The 12,457-nt window shown below is 45.1% G+C and overlaps 1 long non-coding RNA gene across 21 annotated transcripts in view; it reads right to left on the bottom strand.

Moving 5' to 3' along the window:
* LOC309652620 overlaps positions 1–12,457 on the bottom strand; it is a 137,720-nt gene that overhangs the window by 125,019 nt on the left and 244 nt on the right. For 19 of the 21 annotated variants that reach the window (XR_014258802.1, XR_014258803.1, XR_014258804.1 and 16 more), the window contains exon 2: positions 6,221–6,351. This is a non-coding gene — a long non-coding RNA (uncharacterized lncRNA). Of the gene's footprint in view, positions 1–2,228; positions 2,355–6,220; positions 6,352–10,874; positions 10,968–12,457 lie in introns of those variants that run through there. The other 2 variants (XR_014258821.1, XR_014258822.1) reach the window with 2 other exon arrangements.

Genomic DNA, 12,457 nt, shown 5'->3' on the forward strand with positions numbered 1-12,457 from the left:
CAGGGAAAACAACTAGAAAACCTGGGGAAAATATAAAAACAACTGTTTGAAGACATCATAGAATCATAGGCATTAAGACTTTGTACAGCTAAGACCCAGAAGTAGAAGGAAGCCAAGAGTGGCTGGCTTTCCTCTCAAAGTGATCACCATTCTGCACATTCTACAAGTGAGAGCTGCGACTCAGAGATTTCAGCACTCTTATGTGGTCGTTGAAAGTTCAGGGCATGCCAATGCAGAGAGGTCTTTATAAACACTCCAAGATTTTAACTGGAATAAGTGTGAACTGAAATAGATCATTCCTAGGAATGAAGCTCGGACTTAAATTAGCTCAATACCTGACTGGATTAAGGTGGGAAGTCACAAATAAACTAATATGAGGAATGAAAAAGGGAATATCACCACAGATCTTACAGACACTAAAAAGGTCATTAGGGCTTCCCTGGTGGCGCAGTGGTTGAGACTCTGTCTGCCAATGCAGGGGACACGGGTTCGAGTCCTGGTCTGGGAGGATCCCACGTGCCGCGGAGCGGCTGGGCCCGTGAGCCACAACTACTGAGCCTGCGCGTCTGGAGCCTGTGCTCCGCAACAGGAGAGGCCGCGATAGTGAGGGGCCCGCGCACCGCGATGAGGAGTGGCCCCCGCTTACCGTCGCACAGAGACAAGGACCCAACGCAGCCAAGGATAAAATAAATTAATTAAAAAAAAAAAGGTCATTAGAAAAGATTATGAAAAGCTTTTACTAAAAATATGAAACTGAGATGCAATGAGCTAAATTCTAAGGAAATACTGTAACAAACTGACACATGAGTAGAGAATCTAAATTTTCCTGCATCTATTTATAAACATTTAATCCATAATTTAAAACTTTTCCATACAGAAAACTCAAGGTTCACATGGCTTACTTAACAAATTTTATCAGGGAGCTAAGGAAGAACTAACACCAGTATTACACAAACTCTTCCAAAGAAAAGGAACTCTTTCAAAGAGAAGAATGAAAGGCACCTTTTCCATCTCGTTTTATGAGGTCAGCATTACTTTGATCCAAAACCTGACAAGAACATTACAAGAAAGGAAAATTCAGTTCAATCTTTTTCATGACATTCTAAATGAAACATTAGTACATTAACTCCATAAATATATTAAAAGATAATAGGTCATTAGTAAACTGGGTTTATTCTGGGAATGCAATATTCATAAATCAATGAATGCAATGTTATAATGATAGAATAAAGAAGAAAAATCACATCTCAATAGATACAGAGAAGGCATTTAATAAATTTAACATCCATTCATATTAAAGCCTCTTTGCAAACCAGGGATAGAAGGAATCTTTCTTCAACTGGTAACTGATATCTATAGAAATTCTATAGCAAGGATTTTTTTCTTCCAAATATGACAGGTTATCTTCTCTCATACCAATTCTTTGGCTGATAGAAACTATGAAAACTAGACAAAACACCAAAAGATCACAGCTTTTTAAAGGCATCAGAGATAAAGCAAGGGAACCAGCATTAGAAAGGTCTAGATGATTAAGTAAAGGGAAACACACTGAGGTGAGCTGCTTCTTTTTCCCTTGAGGCATTTGTCAATTCCTAAGCTGTGTGGAGCCAAGGTGAAGAGCCAAGGTGAAGAGCAGAAAATAGCGATTCATAGCTTTGAGAAGTCTCATGAAGTAGGGCACGAAAATTGGATTTACTGCTTGTTATTAAGGCAGCCAAGACTTGAAGGTCAAGATCGAACAAAAAAAAAAAGGAACCACAGAAAACTGAGCTCCAAATTGTGAGCATAGTTCAATTTCTAAACTACACAAGACAAGATGTCATGAAGTCAAGCAGAAAGCAGCAACTAAAAAGCTAAAAACTTAAGCAGAGCTTTTGGAAGTCTCATAGTAATAGAGACAAAAACTAGAAAACTAGAGATCAGGGTCTGCCAGGCTTTCAGGTAAAAATCCTGAATGGCTTTGTCCTAGGAGAGGCAAACCAGTTATAGATCAGCCCCCATGAAGATGAAATAGATTCTCAGATCATCTTAATCCTTTTTTAAAATTAATTAATTAATTTATTTATTTAATTTATTTTTGGCTGTGTTGGGTCCTCGTTGCTGTGCGCGGTCTTTCTCTAGTTGCGGTGAGAGGGGGCTACTCTTCATTGCGGTGTGTGGGCTCCTCATTGTGGTGGCTTCTCTTGTTGCTGGAGCACAGGCTCTAGGAGCGTGGGCTTCAGTAGTTGTGGCACACGGGCTCAGTAGTTGTGGCTCACAGGCTCTAGAGAGCAGGCTCAGTAGTTGTGGCGCATGTGCTTAGTTGCTCCGCAGCATGTGGGATCTTCCCGGACCAGGGCTCGAACCCATGTCCCCTGCATTGGCAGGCAGATTCTTAACCACTGCGTCACCAGGGAAGCCCTCATCTTAATCCTTGATGGACCAAGGTTATCTGCTTCTACTATATCTGGCCTCCAGAAGAAAAGTAAATTATTTCTAGAGGATGAAACATCCTCCAGAGAAATTTTTTAAAACGCTTCATATACAATTTCTGGCATTCAACAACAAAAAAATATCACAGGCATGCCATGAATCAGCTGAAGGAAACCAAGATAAAACAGGTGATATAAATAAACCCAATAGTGATCCAAATATTTGAGTTATCAGACACAAACTTTTAAAAAAAAAACTATGATTACTATGTTCAAGAAATTAGGTGACAGGGACTTCCCTGGTGGTCCAGTGGTTAAGACTTCACCTTCCAAAGCAGGGGGTGCAGGTTTGATCCCTGGTCAGGGAGCTAAGATCCCACATGCCTCACAGCCAAAACAACCAAAACATAAAACAGGAGCAATATTGTAACAAATACAATAAATACTTTTAAAATGGTCCACATAAAAAAAAAAGGAAATTAGGTGACAAAATTATTGACATTAGAAAGAATCACATGGGAATTCAAGAACTAAAAAACACAGCTTAAATTAAGCACTAAGTAGATGTTAGATATAGCATAATAGAAGCTTAGTGAACTGGAAATGAGTTAGCAGAGACTATGCAGGCTGAAGCATTATGAAAAAAAAGGAACGAAGAATAATGGAAAGAGTGTAAGAGACATGGAACATGGTGTAAAGGTCCAATATATGTTTAATTGGAAGGAATACCAGATTGAAAAGATACCAGAATTGACAAATGATATCAAGCCACTGATTCAAAAAGCTCTACTAATCTCAAGCAGAATGAATACAAAGGAAATCATAACTAGGCACATCATAGTCAAACTGCTGAAAACAGAAGAGAAAAAAGGAAAATCTAATTGCAGCCAGAGAAAAAAAGGCACATTACATTCAAAGGAGAAACAGTAAGAACCGCAACTGACTTTTCAACAAATACAATGAAATGATATCTTTAAAGTGCTGAAATAAAATAACTGCTAACCTAGAATTCTACTCTCAAGGAAAATATCCTTTTAAACGAAGACGAAACAAAGTTGATTTCAGAAAAACCAAAACTGATACAATTAATTGCCAGCAGACCTACACTAAAATAAACACTAAAGGGATTTCTTAAAGTTAGGAACTAATGATGCTTAAAAAATAAAAAGTGAAAGCGTTATGAAGAATAAAGAGTAAATATGTGGATAAAACTATATGAACACTGACTGTATTAAGCAATTATAATAATGCATAGAGAGACTTAAAATATACGTAGAATTAAAATTCAGGTCAACAATAGTATAAATGATAAGAGGGGATTGAGCTAAAATATTTTCAATCATTGAATTGTGGAAGAAGCAGTAAAAGTATTAATCTATAGAAGACATAAATTGAGGGTGTATGTCATAATCTCTAGGGTAACCACTAAAAGAATAATTAAAGACTGCAAAACTAACAAGGCAATAGAAGGGAAATGGAATGATAAAAGTTAATTGAGGGGTTTCCATGGTGGTGCAGTGGTTGGGACTCCGTGCTTCCAGTGTAGCGGGCGTGGGTTCGATCCCTGGTCGGGGAACTAAGATTCCGAATGCCATGTGGCACAGCCAAAAATTAAAAAAAAAAAAAAGTTAATTGATTCATCTAGACAAATTACCCAATCTCTCAGATTCCTTCAGCCCTTCATGGTACCAATCTTGGGGGAAGCCTTACTATTTCCATGAAGTGTCACATTTTTACATGCACCTGACTTTCTCCAAAAGTCCTCTATCTGGTACATTGAAGGATGATAAAATCTGAATGATGATAAAATCTGCATCAGCTGCCACAGTGGTGTCCGGATTTGAGGGGCCCTCTCTTGTCCCTTTCTCTTCATCTTTAAAGCTCAAAAGTAGAGTAGACGAGAGATCTAACAATGGGCAGCCTTGTCTCTCAGCCTCAATTTTTCATAGTGACACAGCCAAATTATCTGCCCATTCAGGTGTGCATCTGTGGCCCCTAGACATTTTAACTACTCAGTGACTAGCCACCAAGAAGCAAATGAACTGCCCATTCAGCAGTGTTTCTGGGACCTATAGACATTGTGGCCATACAATCATAAGGCCATAAGTTCACATGGCCTGCCAGTTCAGGGGCATTTGTGGCCCACAGAAAATGAGGCCATTCAATCATGAGCACTACTGGTGATTTGTCCTCAACCCCAGAGAGGATGCTTCCCACCCCTCAAGTGAAACAGTTCAACTTTTCTGCCATGTTCACTCCACATTAGGTACCACTGTCAGGCAAAGGGCTCAATCACCAGCAAGCATCATTGAGGCGGGCTGGGTCACAGACACATGGGTCAGCAAAAAGCACAAGTCTCACATTCTCTCGTTATCCTGCAGAGAGACATGCTTGGGTTGGGTGCAGCTGGACCAGGACCACCCCCTGACAATCTTCCTTTTCACAGCATGAGCATGAAAGTGCCATTGTAAGCATTTGCATTTATAAGAACCACCAGGGTGATGTGCCATTTAAGCTCAGGTGCCAGATGTTCAGGGGAATGCTGAAAATGACAGCTGCCCAGCAACCCTGTGGGAAGTTGAGATCATGAGCAGCCCCTCACTCTATCTGGAGGAGGAGGAGCCACTGGTCCCGCCTAGCCCACTGTCAGGCCACCCAGAGGAAGCCTCTTATTATTCCATGTATAATCTTTTTTGTCTCCCAACATGTTCTTTGGAAAGAGTTCTACAGTGAAATACATTTGGAAAATGCTGTGTTTTACAGACCTTTTGGGAGATCTATATAGTATCCTATCTACATAGTATCCTAGTGGTTGTAGAAGTCCCTCCATTAAAAAAAAACACATCTAAACAATGTTTCCCAAGTTTTTATGATCACAGAACCTTTTACTCACATCATGATTGTTAATAAGCCAGAGAACCAGTGTTTCATGGAAGACATTTTGTGAAATGCTGACCTAGGGCAGGCATAGCAAATAGGTTTCAACATAATTACCAACTCTGATTGGTAGAGGTAGTCTAGAACATACTGTTGAGAAGAATTCTAAGAGCCTGTCTGACCTTGACCAGAAAGAGTACCATTATTTTTTTTGAATTTTATTTTATTTTATTTTTTTATACAGCAGGTTCTTATTAGTTATCTATTTTATACATATTAGTGTATATATGTCAATCCCAATCTCCCAATTCACATTATTGACAAACAATAGCTGCCGTGTATGTAGAATATAATGGCAGCATAAGGGCAATGGACTTGCCAGTCTTGATCTAGGTTCTCTAGCTTCATTCTCTCTGGCAAAAGATTCCTCTAGGTCAGAATCGGTGACTTAAGAATTCCTCCAACAGGAACCCAACTTGGAAATGTGAGTCTTCATTCATTATAATTTGCTCATGTTCACTGAGTCTTTACTGAGTGGACTGGTCCCTCAGGAAGGGGAGAAAGTTCTTTCCATTGAAAGGAATGCTCTCAGAGGTGCCATATAAAATAAATCCTGGAATCCATCTCCAAGCTCAGTACCCAGGAGGATGCTCTTTACCCAAATGCCCCCATGACTACAGCCTTGTCCTCTGAGGTCAGGGGCATTTGGGAAGAATCTAGGAATTTCTCCCAACTCTCTGAAGCCTCCTTGGCCCTAACACCTATGAATGTTTTGGGCTCCTCCACTGTGAAGCTGTTCAGGGCTTTGGAGCCCAGTACTTTGCACTTGAGGATCTGCTGTCTGAGATGTGGGTATATGTACCTGCACATCTATAAGAACATACATGTACAAGTGTGTACAAAGATAGTGGGGAGCACAAATTAGGGCTCACTTGATATCCATAGGGTCCAGGGCCAGGAGAAGAAGACAACTCCATGACACAAACCACTGTTGCTTGCCTCAGCAGCTGATGCTTCAGTTTGCAGAGTGACACTGGAGACATCGGCAGGGATCAACTTCAGTCTGGAAGGAGGAAAAGGGAGACAAATCTTTCAATTTTAATGGGATTTTCAAAGATGTGCCAGGTATTGTCTGTTGGCACTCTGCGACATTCCCATTCCCATTCCCTCTCCTGTACTGCTGGGGCTGGAAGCATTGAGATTACATTTCTCAGACTTGCTTGCCAATGTGACCTCTCTGCATGAAATTTGGAAGGGAGAAGGGAGTTAGAAACCATACTTTTCCTCTAGCAGGAAGAGTAGGCAAGTAGCTTTCAGCAGATGTGAGTTTTGTTTTGTTTTAATTTTATTTAAGTATAGTTGATTTACAATGTTGTGTTAATTTCTGCTGTAAGCAGATGTGAGTTTTGCAGCACCTGCTAGACTCCTTGCTATGCTAATCACCCAACCACCCTGGGGCCATGGGACACCTGTGCTGTCAGCAATGGTTTTCTGCAGTTTTTTGACCTCTGGGTCTCAGAAAAAACTTCCTGACTTTCTGTACCACGGTGATCCTGAAAGCGAGCGGTGGCTCCTGACCTGTGCTCCTCCATTCTCTTTCTCACTTCCAGGAATGATGACAACCAGAGTGCCCTGGAAGCCATGTTGAAGAGGGCAGAGATGCCAACAGCCTCGATCTACATGGAGGAACACCACCGGTCCATATGGACTACCCATGGTTGATTCTTATGTGAGCAAGAAAGGGATTGTGTCTGAGCCATTAGATTTTCCGTCTAATTATTCCAGTAGTTTGGCTTACCCAGACTAATACAAGAGTTGTAGTGTGTATCTAGTTACTGGTAGTCCCTGGGGTTTGTAGACAGGCAACTGTGCTTACAAATAGTGTCTGACCATCAGAGAGACTCCTGTGGGTCCGTTTTCCCCAGAGTGGTGCCTGCATGGGTATGCAGACCTATGAGGAGAGCTATTGGGGTTGGCCCAAAAGTTCGTTTGGGTTTTTCTGTAACATGGAAAAACCCGAACAAACTTTTTGGCCAAGGCAATATTTTGACCTTTTGACCTGGGCTCAGTACAGCTGGGTCCTCTTGGGCAGCTGAGACCTGTGTTCAGTACAACATGGAAGACAAGGAGGCCTGGAATGGAGATCACCCTGGTGGTTCTTATAAAGTCTTAAATAATCCATCATTGAACAATGCCCATTCTTTTACTATTCTCTTCCCCCAGAAGCTCCTGTGCAACAGAGGGAGGGAAGGAGGAGAGAGGCACATTGGCTGGGAAGTCAAGTGGAATAGGTCCCAGTCTCAGCCTGTTAACAACTCCCTGAAGCATCCTCTCCCTCCATGGGCCTCAGAGTCTTCAACCCCAGAAGGGAATTAGTGAGGGGTCCCAGTGAGATCAGAGAGCACCTCAATCCTACTCCTCATCCCTGACTCACTATCTGTGTCTCCATGTGTGTGTGTGTGTGTGTGTGTGTGTGCGTGTGTGTTCCAAGCAGAAGTCATAGCTGCTAAACCAGAGGGTCCGTAAAACCTTATTTGGACTCAAAGTGTGTTCTGAGGACGAGCATATTAGCACCACCTGGGAGCTTGTTAGAAATGCAGACTATCAGGGCCCCCCACAGAACTATTGAATCAGAACCTGCAATTGAACAAGATCCCAAGGGGAACCCTACATAAATTCAAGTCTAAGATGTACTGCTCCAGAGGACCGGGGAAAAGACAAACAACCTTGAAAAAAGAATGGGATCTGGAGTCAGGAGACCTAAATTCTAGTTTGAGTTCTGCCACTTACTTGCTCCACAAAATTCACCAAGACATGTAACGATCCAGATCTTTTTCTTAAATGAGGATGTGCTCATGACTACTGAATGGTATAGAGGTCAACGGTATGCATTCTGGAGCCAAACCGCCTAATCTTAACTCTTTACTTCATTTACTAGCTGTGAAGCTTTGGATAACTCACTTGACATCTGAATGCTTCAGTCTCCCGATCTAGAAGGTATGGTATAATAATAGTGAGGGATTCTACTAATAATTTTAAGTTAGAAATGAATATAAATAACATAGCACAGTGCCTGGCATAGTCTAAGTCCACAGTACATATTATTATACTCTGGCTTATTACAACATCCTTCAATAACAGAAAGAGACCTTGAAAGTAGAATCATCATCAGCTAGCTGAAGTCTTCCTCCTTTGGGGTTTATTGTGGTACACAGCCTTCTCAATTAACAGACGCAGTCATCCAAAGACTGAAGCTCTAACCTCTGTGCCAGCTGACAGTCATGGGATTGGCTTCATGCCACCATTTTGGAGCCATCAACCAGTTCCCTGGGGTGGATCCCCATTTTGTCTATTCCAGCCCCATTCACTCTGCACACTCTCCTGCCTGTGGGAAATCTGCAGAGGCAGCGGCACAGACAGCAATGCAGTGCAGCAGGAGATGAACACTTGCAACTGGCCTTCCCTTTCCTACAGGAACTCACTCAGTTCAAAGAGCAGAACGTCATCAAGGCACTGCTTGATGGACCTGTCACCTCAGTCACTGCAGGGAAGACTTCCAGGAAGAGGCGGGTACCAGGGACCCTCAGCAGAACCCTGCACCGCAGCAAGAAAGCAAGCTCCCTCAGCTGCCGCCCACTGCAAGCACTCAGGACCTCTGCTCCTCGGAGGTGGGAAAATCACAGCAGTGCCCTCCGGCTGCTGCTCCTCAGATCTGCAACCTCCTCACAAACACCAAGCAAGTGTACTGCTGGGGGCAGAGTCAGGCTGTGTTCATGAGGTCCACCCACTGGGATGGTTGAAACAAACCAACCTCAGAATCTACAGCAACAGTATGTTCGGGTTCCCCAGGACCACCCTCAGGCTTGAAGATTCCCTAGGACTCGGGACTCAGAAAAGCTGAGTTAGTTCTTTTCAGAGTCTGTGAGTCCTGCTGAGCTGTAATATACAAAATTATTATTATTTTTAAAAGAAATTTATTTATTTATTTATTTGGCTGCACCAGGTCTTAGTTGAGGCATGCGGGCTCTTTAGTTGTGGCATGCGGGCTCTAGTTCCCTGACCAGGGATCGAACCTGGGCCCCCTGCGTTGGGAGCATGGAGTCTTAACCACTGGACCACCAGGGAAGTCCCATACACATAGTTAGGATTTATGACAGTGAAAGTAAAATCAGCAAAGGCAAAAGGTGCAGGGGTGAAGTCCAGTGGAAACCAGTGGTGAGATCCAGTTGTCCTCTCCCAAAGGAGTCACATGGACGATGCTTAATTCTCCCAGAAATGATGTGTGACAACACATGCAAAGTGTTGCCAGTCAGGGAAGCTCACCCATGCCTAGGGGTCCAGAGATTTGACTGGAGGTCAGTCATGCAGGCATGCAGCGTCCACGTGACTCACTTTAGCTACTCGGTCTACAGCCCCCAGATGTCAAACTAATACAGCACAGCCGAGGGCCTCAGACATACAAAACAGACCCTCACCATACGTCACACCACTAGCATGAACCACCTGGTCAGGTGGAACAGAGGTGCCTGGATTACAGAAATACCCTACTAGGCGCAACACGCCAGGGTCTTTGCGGTGCTCCCCCAGGAGTGGGACAAGGACCAGTCTTCCCGAGACAGGCTTTTCCTTGGAACGTAAGGGCTTGAGTAACCTGGGCCTGCTGGGGTTACACTTTGCAATGAATTTTAACTTAATTAGAGGCCTCACTGCCATTTAAAAAAATGTTTTCAGGGAATTCCTGGCGGTCCAGTGGTTAGGGCTCTGTGCTCTCACCGCCAAGGGCCCGGGTTCACTCCTGGGCCCTGGGCAAAAAAAAAAAGAAGTTTTCAGTGGTGACCCTGGGCAAGGCTGGTGGCGAAGGGGAGGGAAGCACACGGTGCAGGAAGGAGAGCATTGGCACCAGCACGCCCCCTAGTGTTGGGGAGAGGACAGCAGAAACTGCCACGGTAACCAAGCAGGACCCTACAGGCCTTCCCGGGACAGACCCCTCCCATGTCCTCCACCTGCTTCTCATCTGCAGAAACACTTTAGCCTCCTTGGTCTTCCCCAAGTTTCAAAGAATAATTTAATCAGAGAAGTGAGAAAATGCAGAAACAAAGGGAAACAGTCAAGCAAGACAAAATAATAGTTTAGCCATTAAACAAAGTCAAGGACCTTTAGTTCCTCCCCAAGGGCTATAGATAATATTCGGAGCCATATCCTTTGAACTGTTTTGCAGACACTGAAACCCCCATCAGGTGGAAGACGTTAACTGCATGCTGACCACAAGCACAGAGACCCCAGACTGGTTGGAAGCAGAAGGCTGATGAGGTTGACTCCCTGATTACCTCACCACCAACCAATCAGAAGAATGTCCATGAGCTGATCACACATCCCACAACCTCCTGCCTCACTCTGTCTTTAAAAACCCTTCCCTGAAAGCCATCGGGGAGTTCAGGCCTTTTGAGCACTAGTTGCCTGGACTTCTTGCTTGGCGCCCTGCAGTACACACTGTACTTTCCTTCACCACGACCTGGTGTCAGTACATTGGCTTTATGGGGTGTGGGTGAGTGGACCCAAGTTTGGTTTGGTAAAACCACCACTTACCAGGTGCCTGCCTTAGGACACATTGTGGGCTGGGGGCGCTAGAGATGTTCCTTTAAACAATCCTGACAGCCCGGTGGGATGTGTGGTCTTTAGCTATGACGTAGAAGAGGCCCAAAGGGCCGGTAAGTGGTGGAGCCAAGCCTTCTCTTCTCTGGATCGGTAGATCCCAACAGCTGGGCGCAGTGTGGGCTGGAAGAACACCTTGGCATGTCTCTTGGTTCCTGGATGCCCAAGTCACACTAGGAGATGCTGGCACGGCATGAGCAACAACTGCACGCCCTTCGCCAGCCCTTTCTCCTTCTGTGAAAGCACTCATTCCTGCAGAGTCAGGATATGGGGAGCGTCTGACCAGGGCCAATGACCAGGTCTTTCTGCAGCTGGAGGTTTCTCTACTGTCCTCAGGACACTGTCATACTAACTCTATGAACTTTCTCCTGCCTCCTGACAGTGGTGTCAGAAAAACTTATCAGGTCACCTCTCTTCTGGAAATGAATAGGTTAGGATCCCTAAACCTGGCCAACATTTGAGAAGGTACAAAGAATCACAGGGGGGGGGCAAGTCCCCAGTCACGTGCCTGACAGAAAACAGACCCTTCTCCCGGGACTTCTACACAAGACTGGGACAGAGGCACTTCCCAGGAGACCTCCAGGTTGTAGATTTGGGCAATGATTCATCCAACCAACCTGGGAATATCACACATGCCACCACCTCCTCAGAGGGGAAAGGGAAAGGCAGGGAGAAAGCAATATGTTCAGGTGGAAGAGTAAATAAATGTATGTTGGATTCCATGACTGCTTTTGTCACTTGCTTCTCTCAACAGTGCCTGGCACCTGTTGGCTGTAGCACAGAAGGAATTGGGTGTACTGAGCCCAGACCCTGCCTTGCCCAGCCCAAGGAGTTCTGCTTGGTGACCAGGCAGGTACCACAAGCACATGGCACACACTTGGCCTCTTTCCCCAGACCCCGACAGGGAACAGAAAACTTTCCTCAAGGGCACTACAGGACTTTTAGCAGCCCTTGTTGCCACTGGCTGGCATCGTCAGACAAACAGCTCTCCACTAACTTTATGCTGTGCTTTCAAAACGGCAAAGCCCAGATTCTCCAAGGATCCCCAAGGTCCCAGAAACCGGAGTTCCTCGATTTCTTTCAGGAGAATCAGGCATCATGGTTTCCTCCTCATTTGTGCACGCTGCCTGCCCTGCAGCCCACCTCCCAGCCCCTCCTCCATGCTGCTTCCCCGACTGAGCGTGAACCCTGCTCTCTGACCCCTGGCCTGAGACCAGAGCCCGGCTCCGACGGCTCCACCCCGCGCCCAAGATGGCCGCGCCCATGTGCCGCCGCGGAGGCAGCAGGCACGACTACCGGTTTCTTATTCTGAGGCTCTAAAGAAAGAGGAGAGCGTGGCTTTGGAAGATGGAGGGGCGGGAACTCCCCCGGGAGCACAGCAACAAGGAGGCCCGGCCGCGCGGGAGAACGGACTGGGAGAGCGGGCCTCGGCCTCGGCGGCGGCGAACTCGGATCGCCACGACAGTCCGCGCGGAGCCCGCTCGCCTCCCGCCGCCCAAGACGCCTCCCCAGCCTCT

Source organism: Balaenoptera physalus, assembly GCF_965194825.1.
Source record: "Balaenoptera physalus genome assembly, chromosome: X".
In the NCBI taxonomy this organism is placed as follows: domain Eukaryota; kingdom Metazoa; phylum Chordata; class Mammalia; order Artiodactyla; family Balaenopteridae; genus Balaenoptera; species Balaenoptera physalus.